This window comes from Theropithecus gelada, chromosome 17 (assembly GCF_003255815.1).
Source record: "Theropithecus gelada isolate Dixy chromosome 17, Tgel_1.0, whole genome shotgun sequence".
NCBI lineage: Eukaryota > Metazoa > Chordata > Mammalia > Primates > Cercopithecidae > Theropithecus > Theropithecus gelada.
Genome location: NC_037685.1, coordinates 47,029,899 through 47,046,591, shown reverse-complemented (window position 1 = coordinate 47,046,591; position 16,693 = coordinate 47,029,899).

The window sequence follows — 16,693 nt, the reverse complement described above, 5'->3', positions numbered from 1 at the left end:
GAATGATTCACCAGCTGCCAAATTTTAGTGCTTAAGATGCATAAATTCATAGTTTTGTGATTGAGGGTATTGTTACTTAGCAATAAAAATAAAATAATAATTGCAACAAGTGGATAAAATTAGAATACTTAGGATTAAATACTTGAAAGTATTTTACAACTGGAAATTAGTGAAGGGATGGTGCAGAAGGTGGCAATTATTGCATAGCGATTGACAATTCAACTTTAGATAGAACCTTGAAGAAGGAGTTTCTTTCCCACAAGGCCAATAGAAGCAAGACTAGTAAATAATAGGAATGCACAGAAACAAAATTCTCTCTTTTTTTTTTTTTTCCTTGAGATGGAGTCTCGCTCCGTCCCCTAGGCTGGAGTGCGGTGGCGCGATCTCGGCTCACTGCAAGCTCCACCTCCCGGGTTCACGCCATTCTCGCGCCTCAGCCTCCTGAGTAGCTGGGACTACAGGTGCCCGCCACCACGCCCGGTTAGTTTTTTGTATTTTTAGTAGAGACGGAGTTTCACTGTATTAGCCAAGATGGTCTCGATCTCCTGACCTCGTGATCTACCTGCCTCGGCCTCCCAAAGTGCTGCAATTACAGGCATGAGCCATCGCACCCGGTCCAAAAACAAAATTCTTGACATTTGGTGTGGTGGATTTTATTGGCGTGCTCATTCTATTATCTTTGTCACTATCCTGTGTAAACATCCGTTTGTCCTTTTTCGTGCTAGATTTTGAGGATCTAGCTAGATGTCATTATGCATGGGTGGAAGTCAGCTGTCCAACTTGCGTAATTTCCAAAACTTCGCTGACATTACATTAATAGCTTAAGGATTGTTATCTAATTCTACCTAAATATTTCCTCGATGAGATATTGAGTGATAAGCTAAAAAAAGACTGAAATTTCCCAAGAAAAATTCTGTCTTGCTCACCACCCATTGATATGTACCCAATATTAGTAAGATGAAGGTAGCAATCAGTCAATATTTTATGAAAACGTGAATTGTTAACTGAATTTCGCGTATCCCTTTTTTTGCTTATCTAGATATACAAGAGAATGCAGAACAGTAATTAATGCTTACCAAGAAGGAAGAAATGAGAGAAAACTACAAAGAAATATAAATTATTTACATATGCACAGATAAAAGCTTTATTGTATGTTATTGATTCTGAATTTAGAAGTTTTATCAAAATGTCAAGGCAAGACTGATACTATATGAGAAAACCTGACCTAGATATGATGAAATCAGGTAATAAAGGCGTAAAATTTTAAACTAAAGACATTATCAATTTAGTCCCCACGTAAGGGTCACCCCTCTGCAAAAACATGCAGCCTAGAGGGCAAGAAAGGGAGGTTCCATTGTGGAAATCTTAGACATGGAGTCAAAGAACATGTGAGGAAGGAAGGCTGACATCTCATGGCAGGGCAGTGACACATGAGACTGCCCCTTGTAAGGGCCAGGCATTTTGGAGAGGAAAGGGAGGTTTTTGTTGAGTCCCTTGCTATGTTGCATCATACACAGATTTTCATGCTGTTTCCTTTAATTTTCATGTGGCTCTGTGGGGCACACTGCATGAACCACACCAATTCTAGCCTATCTTCTCTGACTCTGAAGGCTGTGCTCTTTCTGCCATGTACACTGCAAGGAGATAACTCCTGGAAGGCACAGAAGCAACGGTGCATACAACCCCCGCATCTTACAGGACTGGGGACATCCATGGCATTTTAGGGCTAAAGGACAATTTTTAATCCAATAGTGTCATTTTACACTTAGTCATACATTAGAAAATCATGTCGGTCATACCTTTGAAATCAAGTCCCCCTTACTTCCACGGAAGCACTGTTTTGAATGGCCACCACCAACCTGTACTAGTGAAATCACTTCTGGTTGCCTTTTCTCTCCCATTCTTGGCCCCTTATCGTCTATTATTCAAACACCGTTCATGGCAATGTTAGTCAAACGTAAATCTCAGGGTTTTTCATTTCTCATCAAAATTGTACAGTAATTTTTGTATCATACACAGAGTAGAATACAAAATAAAACACAAATGCTTACCGTGGCCTCTTAGGCCCTGTGTAGAAATCATTTGGACATCTCTCTGACCCCACTTCCAATGGCTCCGGCACTTGGCAGCCTTTTCACTGTTACTCAAACACGCCCAGCACACTCTCAACTCAGATCCTGTGCACCTGTGAGAGAAAAGATCAGGCAACAGTGATTCCAGGATTTTGATTCACAGCAGCTGAGTTAATGATGATACCTTTATTCAGAAGGGGAGGGGGTTATTTTTTTAATTAGGGAAAAATTTAAACATAAGCAAAATTAGAAAGAATAGTACAAAAAATTTCCACAAAGTCATCACCCAGAAATAGTAACCATCAAGTCCCTGAGATCCTTGTTTCATCTGTGCTTTAATTGGATTCTCCTTCCTCTATCTTCCACACCAGCACCACCACCATGGGGCTCGTTAAGCAAATCTCAGACTTTGAATGATTTATTTTTATCATTTATATTCTAGGAAATATTTTTAAAACAATCACAATACTGTCATCTCCAATAAATGAACTATTATTTCCTAATATTATTGAATATTCATTCAATATTCAGATTCAGAAAACTTGTTTTGATATATTAAGTTGTGATCTATTGGTACCAGACATACCTAGATTACTGGCCTGACTCAGCAGTTGGCAAATTATCTGACTTCCAATAGAGTATTAAAGTATCTGAGCCTGGGTTTGCTCAACTGTAATACTTCCCTTGCAGAGTTGTTGTCAGAGTTAAAATTAATATGTATGGAAAGACCTTTCCTTATACTGCTGAGCAGCCCTGGAACGTCTGCCCAGGCCTCAGAAGGCATAACTGCAGTGGTTGAAATGTAGAGAACATGTGTTTGTCAGAAGTAGATCTGGTCTTGATTTGATATTTGGGTAACATCTTTCTTCTGACAAATTCAAATTAGTTGGCTAATAATATTAGGTTCTGTTCTTCAGCAAAGTTAAAATATTAATGAATTAAAAAGGAAAAGCTCAAACCTACTCTGTAGGATTTCACCCACTGTAGGGTTTGCATACACTGTGTTCACAAAGATCTCTTACACACGTGCCTGACACGTTGAAGGTGATCCAATTATTAAAAAATACATTGGTCATATTTTGCACTCCTTTTTGAGCTCTGCCTCTTGAATGCTCCAGGCCATGACCACTGGAGTAGCAGCTGCTGCCATGCCTATCCCTTCCTGACTCTTAAGTTCATACTTCTTCATGGTGAGACAAGTTGCTTGAGAATAGACGTAACTCTGGACTCAAGCGTAGCCAACTGTTAAGGCAAAATGCTTGCTTGTATGGCAGAATTTGGAATTCAGGCCCTCACTGTTATAGCCTCGAAATAGACCAAGAAAGAATCGTAAATATACAAAGGCATTGTGTATTTACCATGGAGCACTCCCAGGATGTTCAGAGTAAACCAGGGCCATTGTTTCTAGGATGTTTGTGAAGGATGAGAAGTGCAAACCGTCACTCAATGACTCAGGCAAAATCAGACCAGACCTACTTCTGACAAACGTGTGTTCTCTCCATTTCAACCACTGCAGTTGTGTCTACTGAGGCCTGGGCAGAAGTCCCGAGGCTGCATATGACAGTATAAGGAAATCTCCTTCTGTGTGGGTGCCTGCCATTGCCATCCGCATCTGCACAGAAAAAAAGGGGAGATTACAGCTGCATTCCTGTGTTTCCTCATTTTTCGCTCCAGAAAACTGGATTCTGATCCCCTCCCATTGTAAAAAACAAACCTGAAGGCACGTAAAAGTAAGCTGAAGAGTGGGTAAAATATCCAATGGTTGAATTAAAAGGAAAAGTTTGCCACCAAATCTTACCTCTATTCTGCTATCTATTTAGGGAAAAGCTCCAATAAAGTATTTTAGCTCGAGTCTCAATGCTGGAATTTAAAAGCGGTAAATGGAATCGTAATCAAAGCTGTTTGGGGTTATTCTGCCCTGTGTCATCTCCTCTTTTTTAACTTTCCCTCATCCCACTTTCTTCTCCCCTTTTCAGTGGGAGGAGCCTTGGGTTGGAAGAATTCAGATGTGTGTTGAAATTCTGGGAACATTTCTTGGCTTCCTCAGGCCGATTCCCTCACCTCGAAAGCAAAACGGTGCACTTCTTTGTGTATTGTTTAATTTCTGGACTCTCCCACTAGCTCTAAGGTTCTGTGACTGTGCACTTGCTAGGTTTCCATCTTTCCTTCCTCCTCTTTTCTCAGCTGGAAACCTGAGTGTCCACGTGTGGCTATAGGTAAGGTCATGTGTCTGAGCCTGGTTTCTCCAGCAGCTAAGGGCTAAGTGCTTTGTATTATTGTGACACCTGATCCTTACAACAGCCATCCAGGTTTTCTATGCCCATTTTCATGGATGCAAGGAAGCTGAAGCTTTCAGGTATTAGGTAAGGAATCCAGACAAATGTGGGGACAAGGGTCAAATACCGAATCTGGACCATTATGTGAGAATGGCTGTGAAGGAGAAAGCAAGCTTCTTGGTGGCCCAGCTCTGGGTTCCATGCTGTTTAACCAGTCCTTCCTTAAAGAGATGACAAGGGAGCATGTGATAAGCCTCCCACAGAGAGCCACACTGTAAGGCAGACAGTGTGCTGTGCTCCGAGGAGGCGGGACCAGGGGTATAGAAACTAAAGGAAGCACCATTACTCTCTAAAAGGTGGGACAGCCCCAGTCGCCTTTATTTACTTTTCACATGCATTTTATTGTGATTTTACATGTTCTGGGCATTCAAGTCTGCCTGTTTTTAAAGGCAGATTATAGGAAAACTCGATCAACTTGATCTTTTGAGGACACCTTCAAACACGAAGTGTCCTGTGTTCCAGTGGGACCCCCATCCCTTGTTGTGGGGAATACATGCAGCTAGTTTAATTTGTCATCCAGCTTCTCAATTCCAAGACCATGTATATTCTCCCCTTCTGTTTCCTCCTCCTTGTTTCTTTCTTTCCTGCTTCCCCAGAAACCTCCATCCCTGCTGTGGACTCACCTCAAACCCAGGTGATATGGTTTGGGTTTGTCTCCACCCCCAATGTCATCTTGAATTGTAGTTCCCATAATCCCCACGAGTTGTGGGAGGGATTTGGTGGGAGGTAATTTAATCATGAAGGCCGTTACCCCCATGCGTCTGTTCTTATGATAATGAGTGAGTTCCCACAAGATCTGATGGTTTTATAAGGGGCTTTCCCCAGCACTCGGCACTTCTCCTTCCTGCCATCATGTGAAGAAGGATATGTTTGCTTCCCCTTCTGCCATGATTGTAAGTTTCCTGAGGCCTCCCCAGCTATGTAGAACTGTGAGTCAATCAAACCTCTTTCTTCTAGAAATTACCCAGACTGGGACATTTCTTCATAGTACCGTGAAAACTAATACACCAGGTATTTATTTATTTATTTATTTATTTATTTATTTATTTATTTAACACTTTTATTTTAAGTTCAGGGGTACAAGTGCAGGTTTGTTACATACATAAACTTATGTCATGGGGCTTTGTCATGCAGATTATTTCATCACCCAGGTATTAAGCCTAGTATCCATTAGTTATTTGTCTTGATCCTCTCCCTCCTCTCCACCTCTACCCTCCACCCTCCAATAGACCCCACTGTGTGTTGTTTCCCTCTATGTGTCCATGAGTTTGCATTATTTAACTTTCACTTATAAGTAAGAACATGCGGTATTCAGTTTTCTGTTCCTGTGTTAGTAAAGCCAGGGTTTTAAAAGTGTCTCGTGGGCAGTTGGCAGTTTGCATATCACTACCAGATAAATCATGCTAAATATTTATTTTTTCATGATATTTCTCTGTATTTTCCTAACACTTATAAAATAAACTCTATACTTTTCTGCTTAGATTTCAAGACTTGATAAGTAGCCAAAATGATTATTGAATTGATTTAGATTTTTACTTATATCCAAAAATGAACATTATATTGTATACAGAAAACTGACAATAGTTTAAAAAGCAAATGTTAAAGTAGTTTTCTATAGTGATTATATTGCATAATTGCATGTAGAAAATACGAATAAATTCTCTTTTTCATGAGTAAGGGCACTTTGGACTAGTCTTAGGTTAGAACATTCTGTAATACATAAGACAGAAATCTTAAAACTGCTTTTGAAGAATTCATTCCCTAGCTTAAAGAAGAATAAATTCAAATAGTTAACCAGAAGTCATATCTTGAGACTCTTAACTGCATTAATAAGCATGTATTAACTATGACCTGGGTTCATTTTCTTAACATTTTAGAAATAATGTATAATTAATTGATTCCCAAATTTTGTCATGATTTTTTTTTTCTTAAGACTGAATTTACCACTTGAACTTCAGCATTTGAAAGCTGTGTAGATATGATATGGTTCATGGATTCTTTACCTTAAAGCGACCCAAGAAAGAGATACAGGGCTCTGGTAATTGTGTGTGTGTGTGTGTGTGTGTGTGAGTGTGTGTGTGAGCAGGTCTCTGTGTGTGGGTGTGTCAGTGTGTGTTTGTGGGTGACTGTGCCTGTGTGTGTATGTGAATGTGTGTGTATATGTGTATGTGTCTGTATGTGTGAGTGGGTCTGTGTGTGTATGTGACTGTGTGTGTGAGTGTGAGTGTGTGCGTGTGTGGTGGATATCAGGATTCTTCCGGAAAGAGCTTTGTAGCTTTCATATGACTCTCAGTGGGGTCCTTGACACTCAGCACATGAGCCTGATGCAGCATAGTCCCTCGGTGGGGCTGAATGTGCTCAGATACACAATGCTTTAACACTACAACTAGAGGGAACGCCCCTATTTTCCCATCTGGAGTTCTTGGCCTAGTGTTCCTTCCAGATAGAGAGTCCAGCATTTAGTAATCTGGTGTTATTAAGAGATTTGAGCTAATCACTGTCATAAATGACTCTTAGGAATGTCTTCTAACCCCCACCACTGGTGATTTTTCCCCTTCAGGCAATGCGTACTTCATTGTCTTTAAGTACTCATTTTATGAGAGATCTCGTATGTCCTAAGATTCTATTTGGAGTTAAGTACTCCTAAATCATGCAGAGTTATTTTATCTCTGACTTTGGATCCAAGCTTAGAAATATTATATAACAAAAACATGGCTCCCACTATAGAACTCCATACTCTGGAACAAAAAGCTGGTAACTAGGGGAAACTAATGAAAGATTTTTAAAATATATTTTATATTTTTCCTTAGTATTCTGAAAGGAGATTATTAATTTTTAAAATCTCAGTGTCAGCTACTCTTTTATTCATTTTTAAAATTTTTATACTAAAGCCTTTCTAAATAAGAAGATAAATGGTTTATGATATCAATAACTTAAATTCCTTTTAATTTAAAAATAAAACAATCTTATAAATGCTGCGTTTATCTCACATTCTGGTTTCAGTAAGATGCGCCCTGAAGCGTGGATTTGTAACTAAGAGAGTGTCTATGGTCATTATCCTAAAAGCCGTGAAGCTCCTCATCACACTGGTGTCTTGCAGTTGACTATGTAGCTTTTCCAAGGGTTTTAAGATCACATGTAGTTATTAATAATGCCACCTAGTGAGAGAAATTGCTCAGATGGCTATTCTTTGAATGATTTGAATAATATATTTAGCTTTATTTATTTTGCGTGAATAGGAAATTATGTCAAACAACACAGCAATGTTAATCACATCCTGCGATGGAACAATTCCTGATGGGTCCAGCAGGTGGCAGCATATATCATGAAAGCACAGAATTGCCACTAAAAAAAAAAAAAATCTGGGCCAAGGCTGCTCTATCTTTTTCTCATATGACTGAGTTTTTCCACTCTTTGATGTAAAAGGAAATGTATATCTATGTTAAGGATACAATAACTTTCCAGAATGGAGGTAATATATGGCACTAGGTCATAATGATAGGACTTTTACTGAGAACTAATTCCATGCTTCCATTCTAAGTACCTAATATGTATCATTGCTCACAGCAACCTTTCTGTTGATATTATGACTGTGCCCATTTTACAGACAAGAAAATTGAGGCAGGGACTTTGCCCAGGTTTTCACAGCTACTAGGTGAAGTCGGTGGGAATTTAAACCAGAAATTCTGGTTCTAGTGTTGCTTAACTGTTGGGAATGTAGTAAGGGATTAAAATTAAAAGTATTAGGAAAAATACTGGTTTTTAGAAAAGAGACCTGAATATTACACTTAATTCAAAACTATCTTTATTATGTCCCTGAGTTCCACTGGCTCTATCTGACTTCAAACTGATTGCCTCCTCTTAGCTGGATCCGCACTGTGACTAAATGACAGAACCCCACTACTGGGGAAGATGATAGAGTTTACGGAATATTCGTACTCAAACTTTTTTCTTTGTGAGAACATTAGGAGGAGTAAAGACATTTAAAGATTGCCTTTTCTTCTATTTTTAAAATTTATTTATTGACAAATCTCCCAGTGTCCTCTCTCCCTGCAACTTTACTCTCACCTTGAAGTACTTGCTATTCTCTGAATACAGTTCTCACTTCAGTTCCTTCTGTGTCTTTGTTTATCTTGTTTTCTAAACCTGGAGGCAGCTCATCTCTCCCTGTCCCCTTTCAAGATTGGTTACTGGACTAATGTCAATATTGACCAAAGGAAAAGCAGCATGTAAGGGCAGGGACTCCTGCACCATAGGGTCAGGAGAATGTCCAAGGGTCTTGTATGAATAACAGCATAGGTTTTAAAACGAAGTGCAACGAAGAGCCTTCTCTTGCATTGTTAACTCTCTGGTGTACATTATTTTCCCAGCTAGATTGTAAATTCCTTTGAGAGGTGAGGCCACATATGAGTTAACTTCCTGTGCCTCCCAGCCTTATCTACTAATACCTCAAATAGTACTTTCCTTCCAGCAGGTATTCAATGACTGCTGTAGAGGGTGGAGTGGTGCAAAGTCCAGCTCAAATGTGGTTTATCAAGGCTGAACTTAAGCACTACTCACCTTGTGTTTTTAGCAGCTGTGGGCCAACAGGGAGGCTGGATAAGTGGAAATCAAGCAGAGATTCTTTTCCTAACTTTGGAGAGAGAATAAACAGCTACACAATATATGAAAAGAATAGCAAGGTGATAAAATTCACAGTTTACAAAATAAAGAATAAGCTCAGATATGCTCTGCAGGCCACTCTGAAGACCAAGAGGTAGTCCCCTTTCTTACCCATAGACTAGAAGAAAAATTAAAGCATACTCAAGCATAGGAGATCTGTCCATATGTAGCACAGGTAGGAAGATCAGTGAGCTCAGAAGAAACTACCTATTAAGTGAGCTTCGGGAGGAAGGTAGGAACAGTAAATAATAGAGATAAGGCCCAAATCCTTTCACCCAGTACACTGGCTCTTAAGCTTGGCAGACTCAATGCCCCCTGTTAATAATAAATATTTTATTTTATTTTTGAGATGAAGTCTTGCTCTGTCTCCAGGCTGGAGTGCAGTGGCATGATCTCGGCTCACTGCAACCTCTGCCTCCTGGGTTCAAGCAATTCTCCTGTTCCAGCCTCCCAAGTAGCTGGGATTACAGGCGCCTGCCACCACGCCTGGCTAGTTTTTGTATTTCTAGTAAAGATGTTGGCCTGGATGGTCTCGATCTCTTGACCTGGTGATCCACCCACTCCAGCCTCCCAAAGTGTTGGGATTACAGGCATGAGCTACCACGCCCGGCCAATAATAAAACATGCTTTCTGTCATTTGTGGAAGGAAATTTAAAGATAACATGAACTGCCTATATATATAACTTTTAAAAATCAATATGAATGCCTTAACCATATATTGAAGGAAAAGTGGGAAAGTAATATATAATAAGGTACCATCCATTTCAACATGCTAGTGCTCAGAGCAGCTACACTTGAAGAGATACAAAAATGTCTTGTTGTTGTAATTGTCTGCAAATTCTTCCTGCACACTGCACAGGCAAAGCCAAATCACTGAGGCCATAGCATTGCAGTAAAGAAAAAGTTTAATTTGTGCAAGTCCAGCCAGGACTCGCAGGAGACAGAGTTATTACTCACAGTAATCTCCCTGAAGGCTCAGAGGTTAAGGTTTTCCAAGGATAGTTTTGTGGACAGGGGACTAGGGAATGAGTGCTGCTGATTGGTTGAGGATGCAATCATGGGGGTGTGGAGAATGGTCCTTGTGCCCTGAGTCCACCTCCGGGTAGAGTCCCAGGAGGGGATTCGTGACCAGTTGAGTCATGAGCCATGAGTCCAGGTGGGGTTAGCTGGTTGTCAGGAATGCCAGCACCTGAAAAGACACCTCAAAAAGCTAATCTTAGGTTTTACGATAGTGATGTTATCTGCAGACGTAAGTGGGGGTGTTACAAATCTTGCAACCTCTACAACAATGGCTGGTTATCATTTAACTATATCCACATACATTCTGCTACATAGTAGCGGAATTCAGGCCCCTCTCATAACCCTAACTTTGTGCACTTTTAATTATTATCCTTGCTTTAAGGTTAAACTATCAACTAAATTTCTCCCAAAGTTAGCTTGGCCTACACCTAAGAATGACCAAGGACAACTTTGGCGTTAGAAGCCAGATGAAGTCAACTACCTCAGATTTATCTTACCATCATAATTTTGCAAAGCAGGCATTGGCAGCCTTTGGTGTTTGTTGCAGGACTTCTAGAAGTCTTAATGCCTGTCCACGAAATGTCAGTAGCACCTCCATTTATTTTGACAGAAACAATTCCACAAATTTGAAAAATACCCACTGAGAAATGAAAATGAAATTGTAAGCCCCCCAACTGACTGATTGTATCTCTTTTTGGCCAAGGGGATCCCAGAGAAAGTTAAAGACTGACTTTCCTGCCATGACTTGATGGAACATTGAACATACATTGTACCTGTATTAATCCGTTCTCGCACTGCCATAAAGAGCTACCTGAGACTGGGTAATTTATAAAGAAAGAGGTTTAATGGACTCACAGTTCTGCAGGCTTAACAGGAAGCATGACTTGGAGCCCTCAGGAAACTTACAGTCGTGATAGAAGGTGAATGAGAAGCAAGTATCTTGTTCACATGGTATTAGGGGAGAGAGAGAGTGAAGTGGGAAATGCCAGACACTTTTAAACCATAAGATCTTGTGAGAACTCATTCACTATCATGAGAATCGCAAGGGGAAAATCCACCCCCATGATCCAATTGCCTCCCACCAGGCCCCTCTTCCAATTCAACATGAGGTTTGAGTAGGGACAAAAATCCACACTGTATTAATGCCCAATCCCCTGTTACTTGCCATTAGGCTTTCTTCCCTAAGTTCTAAACAGCAAACAGCCCTTTCAAAAGATTCCACCACTGATTTAAACCAACCACCTGATGGCACCCCTCTTTTATTTCAGTTTTTCACAACAACTGACCAGCGTCTTTTCTGATAAGAGATCACAGACCACAAAGTGGCGCTGGCCAGTCTATGGAGGATGCACGGTGAGGGTTTTTGTGTCCTCTGCTTCACCTTTTGATGTCAGAGGGTCGAAAACTTCATGCTCAGATCATGTTAAGGTTGCCATTTTTTGTACATGCAGCTCATGGGGCATGAAGCTCAGTTGCGCCTATGCACGTTTCTCCTCTCATAAACTTCATCCCTCTTCCTATAGCTTATTAACTATGTGTACTCAGACACCCTGCTCAGCATAAATTCCTATTTCCTTTTCCCCTCCCTCAAAATACCTGTTTTTGGCTTCTGACCAGAGGCTATGCTTCCCAGCCCGTGAAAATGGCCACCCTGCAGGCTGCAAACTTGTTTTTTTCATATCCAGACAGGGTCTCACTCTGCTGCCCAAGCTGGAGTACAGTTGCACAATAAAAGCACATTGTAACGTTGAACTGTTGAGCTAAAGGGACGCTCCTATCTCAGCCTCCCAAAGCACCGAGATTAGAGACATGAACCACCACACCTGGCCCAGGCTGCAACCTTTTATGGGAAATGAAGCCCTCCTTTCCAAATCTATCAACCTTGTCATTCTTCAGTTGATGACACCAACGGTAGTACCATCCCTTCAAGAGCCACTCTTTTAAATTTAATGTCAGGGTTAGAGTTCTTGTGGCCACTTCTATGTCATCTTGTTAAATGGTGTCATTCTTTTCTTTCTTTATATGATAGTTTTTTAAAAGCAAGCACTGTTTCTCTAACAGTAATTGAATATTATCAGATAAATTTATATTTGCTTTAAAACTCTCTGAATAAAAACAGAATTATGACTAAAAGTAAAATACAATAAGAACAAAAAGACTTCAGAAGCATTCAGTGATATCACCTAAGGAGAGTCAGTTATTATATGCAAGTCACAGTATGGATAATATAGGATATGTCTTTGACAATGTCTTTTTTCACTCAAAAATATGTTGCAATGACAACACCTGGGCCTGCTGATCAATATAAAACATCACTAAGAGAAGAATAATCAAAAATCATCTGAATACTCTGAATTATTCTTGTCAAAAGCTTAAATATAATCAAACTTCTGTATCTAACTTCTAATTTCTTGGTTACGTGGGGATTAGAGGAGCAAGTTAAATGGCAATGAAAGGACACAATCAGCAAATTGAGAACATAGGAAATTCTATATGGAAAACAAATCACTTTTTATTATAACATTCTCTAAGCTACATGTGAAACAACATTCTCTAAGCTACCACCCTATCCAGAGGCATCGGAAAGCACCCATGGTAGCCAAATCTTGGAGGGCAAAGATTGCTGAAAGTAAAATTATTGAGCTGAGCCTGCCATCTCATACTCCTTCAAAATCCCTTAAAACACTTTAGTGATTTTTAAATGAAGCTGGACAAGAGGCTGAGAAACCAAGGCAAAATCTGAGCAGGAAGCAAGTGACTAAGCAGAGATTTTGGCTATCTCACAGCACCGGGAGACTAAAATTGAAATTCAGGCTATCAAAGCAGTGAGGATTTGAGAGGCCAATTCCAAAAGAGAAAGAAGTTTTAGATAAGTTGAATTTGAAAATCTGAGTCACTTTTCCGCTTGAGGGTTTCTTCACTGTCTAGAGAGTGAAAGAAAGAAAACTCAGCTTAGAGGTTGAAGGGAAGCAGGGCTTTTGTAAGCCTCACAAGGCTAGGGAAATAAACTTGGATGCCCTACTCAACATCCTGGACACTCATTTGGGATGCCTGAATGCCCAAAGGACTACATCGTAAGAAATGTGTGAACCAGAAATTGACTATGACTTTTCCAGTTCAAAATCAGTTTCAGATCTGGAGGTATACTCTTGTACCCATAGACTAGAGAGAAAAGAAAATCATGCCCAGATGGAGATGTAGATCCATGTTGCAGAACTCAACTCTCTATTCTAACTGCTTGTTGAAAACAAAGTGCTCACCCAGATATTTTACAATTATTTATACTCACAATCCAATATTTAATCGTTAATTTCCAGATATGTCAAGAACCAGAGAAGCAAACAAACCACAGAAGTCAAACTACAGGTGATCTGGATATTAGACTAGTTAGGCTCAGTCTTTAAAATAGCAGTGACTATTCGGTTCAAGAAAATTGGTGACAGCAAAGAGAATTTCACTGAAGAATTAGAGTGTATTAAAACAAATTCAAAGAAAATCTTCTGCTGAAAAAATATGGTAAGTGGAATAAATTGCTTTATTACAGATGATATTTCATACCAAATGCTGGAAACAATGTGGAACAATAGAAACTCTCATTCGTTGCTGGTAGGAATGCAAAATGGTGCAGTCACTTTGGAAGACTGTTTGACAGTCTCTTTCAGCTAAACATAGTCTTACTATGCAATCTAACAATTGCACTCCTAGGTATTTACCTGAGTTGAAAATTTATGTCCATCTAAAACATTGTACAAAAGTTTATAATAGCTTTATTCATAATTACCAGAACTGGAAGCAATCAAGATGTTTTTATTCAATACAGGAATGGGTAAACAAGCTGTGCTACATCTATACAATGGAATATTATTCCATGATAAAAGGAAATGGGCTATCAGTCCACAGAAAGACATGGCAGAATCTTAAGTGCCTATTGCTAAGTGAAAAAAAAAGTCAGGAAAAGCTACATACTGTAGGGAAATGTACACACAAGGGAAAACTGTAGAGATAGTAGAAAGATCAGTGGTTTCCATGGCTTCAGCAGGAGGCAAGGGGGCTGAATAGGTGGAACCCAAGGCACTTTTAGGGTGACGAAATGATTCTGGATAATGATACTATAATGTAGATACATAGCATTATGTATTGTGAGAATCCTTAGACATGTATGTCATAAGAAGTAAACTTTACTGTATGTAAATTTAGAAAGTCATTTAGGAAGCAAGGGGATCCTAGGAAAGATTATAGATTGCAACAAGAAATTCTAGGTGTATTACAAACAAATGAATGTATAGCCAGCCTCATTATAGGCGTAAGGTGGAAGAAAGATGGATGTGAGTCAAAGCTGTAATTCTAAAGGCATAAGAAGCTGCACATAAGTTTAGTATTCTAGTTGATAAAATTGTTTCCCAAGGAGATACAGGTTAACAATTCTGATACTGCTGTACATGTGTACAGGAATAGTTAAGTATATAGAGAGTGGGTGGTGGGAATCTTTCATGAATAGAGTGGGAATTTGCAGATAAGCAGGGAGAGGAGGCTAGAATGATCCATGTTGCAAGAGTTAGAGATATCAGAAAGAACTCAGTTTGATTTAATATAAATACAGGTGTTTACATTTAGAAGTATTTATAGATATATGTGTATGCATAACTAGTATATACACATATATTTCTTTGCTCTGTCAGCTGAGAGAGCCTAAAAGAAATGACACCCCCGATAGCAATGAACCTCGCTAGTCTCAGACATTGGTTTCTAAAAAATTTCTTTAATCAAATAAAGCAGGGCCCCTTGGAGAAATGACTGATTCTAGGACTGGGGCAGGGAATACATAAGATGAGCCTGGAGCATTTTATAGTACCAGAAAGTATGGAAGTGCTTGAAGCAAACAAACAAGCAAACAAACAGTAAACAACCATTGAAACCCCACAGTGGTGAGCTAGCCAAAGCACACAGGAGGCACCCCAAAAAGCTCCCAATAATCAAAGCTGGTACAATTTGAGCAACAAAATATATAAAGTAGTATTGCATTATAAAACAAGATAGAAAATAAATATCCGTGAGTTAGGCTGATATAAATAAATGATTAATAAATTAATAAATCGGTAAAGATGTCAATTTTTGCTCTTATTGTGGTTGCTTTTCATGTCTTTGACAAATGGGATCTAATTACACTTAAGAGCTTCTGCACAGCAAAGGAAACTATCAACAGCATAAACAAACAACCTACAGACTAGGAGAAAATATTTGCAAATTATGCGTCTGACAAAGGTCTAATATCCAACATCTATAAGGAACTTAAACAAATTTACAAGAGAAAAACAACCCCATTAAAAAGCTGGCAAAGGATATGAACAGAGACTTCTCAAAAGAAGACATACATGCAACCAACAAACATATGAAAAAAAGTTCAATATCATGGATCATTAGATAAATGCAAATCAAAACCATAAGGAGATACCATCTCACACCAGTCAGAATGGCTAATATTAAAAAGTCAAAAAACAACAGATGCTGGTGAAGTTGTGGAGAAAAATGAACACTTAAATACTGTTGAAGGGAGTGTAAATTAGTTCAACCATTGCGGAAAGCAGTATGGCAGCTCCTTAAAGAGCCAAAAGCAGAATTACCATTTGACATAGCAATCCCATTACTGGGTATATACCCAAAGGAATAGAAATTATTCCACCATAAAGGCATGTACATGCAAATGTTCATCGCAGCACTGTTCACAATAGCAAAGACATGGAATCAACTTAAATGTCCATCAGTGACAGGCTGGATAAGGCAAATGTGATACATATACACCGTAGAATATTATACAGCCATAAAAAAGAACAAGATCATGTCTTTTGTGGGAACATGGATGGAGCTGGAGGCTATCACCCTTAGCAAACTAATACAGGAACAGAAAACCAAATACTGCATGTTCTCACTTATAAGTGGAAGTTAAATGATAAGAACTTATGAATACAAAGAAGGAAACAACAGACATTGGAGTCTACTTGAGTGGGAGAGGGTGCAAGGAGGGAGAGGAGCAGAAAAGGTAATTGTTGGGTATTGAGCTTATTACCTGGGTGATGTAATAGTATGTATGACAAATCCCCATAACATGTGTTTATCTATGTAATAAACCTTCACGTGCATCCTTGAACCTAAAATAAAATTTTTTAAAAAATAGGTGAAGATGGCTGGGTGCGGTGACTCATGACTATAATACCAGCACTTCAGGAGGCTAAGGCAGGAGGATTGCTTGAGACTAGGAGTTTGAGAGCAACCTGGGCAATACAGAGAGACCCTGAATCTACAATTTTTTTTTTTTTTTTTTTTACAAATTAGCTGAGTGTGGTGGTGTGCCCCTTTAATCCTAGCTACTTAGGAGGCTGAGGTGGAAGGATCACTTGAGCCCAGGAGTTAGAGGTTGCAGTGAGCCATGATTGTGCCACTGCACTTGAGCCTGGGTGACACAGCAAGACCCTGCTTATAACAAATAAATAAATAACAGGCGAAAAGAGACAATTTTCTGGTACAGAATTCCAAATAGTTTATATAGATATTCTATCCTCAAGAAGTGGAGCATATCTCTCCACTCCTTAAGTGTTAGATGCCTGT